This window comes from Pseudophryne corroboree, chromosome 12 (genome assembly GCF_028390025.1).
Source record: "Pseudophryne corroboree isolate aPseCor3 chromosome 12, aPseCor3.hap2, whole genome shotgun sequence".
Lineage (NCBI taxonomy): Eukaryota > Metazoa > Chordata > Amphibia > Anura > Myobatrachidae > Pseudophryne > Pseudophryne corroboree.
Genome location: NC_086455.1, coordinates 162,716,599 through 162,719,474, shown reverse-complemented (window position 1 = coordinate 162,719,474; position 2,876 = coordinate 162,716,599).

Below are 2,876 nucleotides of genomic sequence, written 5' to 3'. Positions count from 1 at the left end.
TGTGGCCTGTATTAACGTTTCTTTGTGCTAGACGTGTTCTCATGTGGAACTATTATACTTGAGTTACATCTGAATCCACTGGAGGACACAGTACAATGGGGATGTAGTGTCTCCATAAGGTCTTTTAAATTCATACAAACCCTTTAATCATTCCCTAGTATATACCCATACTGCAGAGACCTATTTTTATAACAAATCCTTACAGGACAGACTTACGGAAAAAGCTCATTTTGGTAGAGAAAACACCTCTAACTGTGTCAGCAAATGGATGTCGATAATAGGGTTTCACGTGCGTAAGAGAATACCACGTTACGTATAGCTTGAGATACACTGCCTCTTCTGGTTGGTATGTACATAGGATGTGATGTACAGTACCTTCTGACCAAAGCTGGCGTCCTTTTGGTGCAAAAACACTGAATCTGTAAAACCTTGTAACCGGATGCCCAGAGGAGCGTGCTGCCCACTGATCTGATAGAACACTCTACAGAGCCGAAAACTGTGACTGGTTTCCAACTGGACCCTCTACTGTTCGCCTATCAATCGAATCGGTGTGTCGGAGATGCAGTCAACCTGGGCCTGCACTACATTCTACAGCACCTAGACATTCCCGGTACCTACGCGAGGGTCCTGTTTGTCGATTTCAGCTCAGCCTTCAAGGCCTGTAGCCTTCCTGAGTGTTCCGGTTTAGGATAGTACTGATAGTACTGTATGATAAGCCTAAAGTTGGGTATACACTGGACAAGTTTTTGAACGTGTGTACGCACTATAACGCCAACGACGCGCCTTCCCATGGGCCGTCGCAAGGTCGTCTGTACATGCAGGTCGATTTTGGGTAAGTCATTAATGACATGGGGCATATCGGGCAGTGTGTACGCTACCAATGATGAACAATACAGACTTCTTCACAGCCACTCTCTGGACACTCCGTTTTCTGGCTTTTGCATGAAGATGCGGGTTTCGACCTGTGCACCCCCCTGAAATTCCTGCCCAGTACTTAAATTAGCTGAAAATCCAACCCTAGTATCGGATGACTCCTGTATATTGTTGGTAATTTGTAAAATCTTTCAGGGTGTACGCACTAAGAAGGTATTCAATTAAATGGCGTTTTTTTCCGACTGGTCGAAAAAAGGGCACTAAATTCAACAGAAGGTATTCAATTGCGGGCATTTTCGACTGTTTTTTAATCCATTTTCACCCATCCAGTTTTTTACCTTTTTGTCGAATTGGCATTGGCGAATTCGCCGATAAACGTGGTTTAAACCCATGCTGGATTTATCGACCAGTTGAAAAAATGACACGGGCATTGAAATGTAAATTCGACCTAAAAACGGGCAAAAAGTGCAGTTTTGACGACTGGTAAAAAAGCTGCACTAATTGAATACCCCCCTACATCGTTTGTCTGGGGCTCCTGGAAGTTCAAAGGAAATCGTTTATGTATCTTGTTTCCAGTGTGTACCCAGCTTTAGCATAAGTGAAGTTCTTAGCAGAAATTTGACCAAAAATGATTGTATTATTATTATTATTATGGTACTAGAAGCCTCAGCATGGTAGCACCTCTTATTTTTAAAATTAGGGTCTGCAATCCACGTCCTTCCCTTTTTCCCTCTATAGTTGTGTATATATTATACACTTGGAAGGGGAGGTTCCTTCAGTTTGGTGTTAGCCCCTCTCCTATCTCACCCTTAGGTGGTTTTAATTAAGTACACGTTCCTGCATATATTGCAGATTAGAATGGGCACTATTTAAAGGTAACACCATAAATTGATATAATGTGTTAATGTTAGGGACCCATCTGATGAGGTTTATTTTTGGCCAAATTTGTGCTAAGATCTTTGCGTATTCTCTGTTAATTGTAAGAGTTTATCAATATTATTTTTGTCTATCAGTATTCTTAGTGCTTAGAGTGTGCACGGCAAGTCTCTGGAAATGACCATGGCGCTAATTCAGACCGGATCGCGACAGCGATCGCAGTCTGAATCCTTGTGTGGAGTGCGCTCGCTCACCCCGGGAGCCCAGTGAGATGCTAAAAGCATCTCAGGGCTGCGATCGCCTCTGCCTGATTGACAGGCAGGGACGGGAGGGGGCGTACCAACGACGTTAGAACGCCGATGGTGGGGCGCAGTTCAGACAACGGAGGTGTGTCTGGGCCATTGCGGGGGTGGGCAGCGGCGGCTGCGTGACGTCACACGCAGCCCTGTGACCCTGGACGCAGCGAGTAGTGGCCTGCTAGCAATGCTTTTGCACCCTTGTGGGAGGGTAGGGCCAGACATGCGGGGCGGACTAGCCCCGCGCTGGGTGTCCCCCCGCATGTCAGAGTAAATGATCGTAGATGTGCAAATTGAGCACATCTACGATTAGATCTGAATTGGGCCCATATTGGGTTTTGGGTAGGTGGTAATCCAAGTGTGTGACTGCAGAATCTGTGTTCCCTCTTGGTAATGGGATTGGGGCAAGGTTAAGGACTCTGCTTTCATTAATCCATTAATCATTACCACCTTGGGCCTCAGAAGGACAGTCTTGATCTATGTGAATTCAGGGGGACATGTACTAAGCAGTGATAAAGGTGGAGAAGTTGCCCATGGCAACCAATCAGCTGCTCTGTATAGTTTTATAGTATGCAACTTATAAATGTTACGTCAATGCTGATTGGTTGCCATGGGCAACTTCTCCACTGGCTCACTTCTCCACTCTTATCACTGCTTAGTACATGTCCCTGTCAGTGAGCTGTTGTAGACTCCAAGCTGCAGTGGTGGAACCAAACCACATGTATGAGAAGACAGGGGTGACTCTCCCACTGCTTATTGCTTGTGACCCACAAGGTAATGTGTTCATTATATAACTGCTGGGAAACATGTCCAGTTATCATGGTATATTAC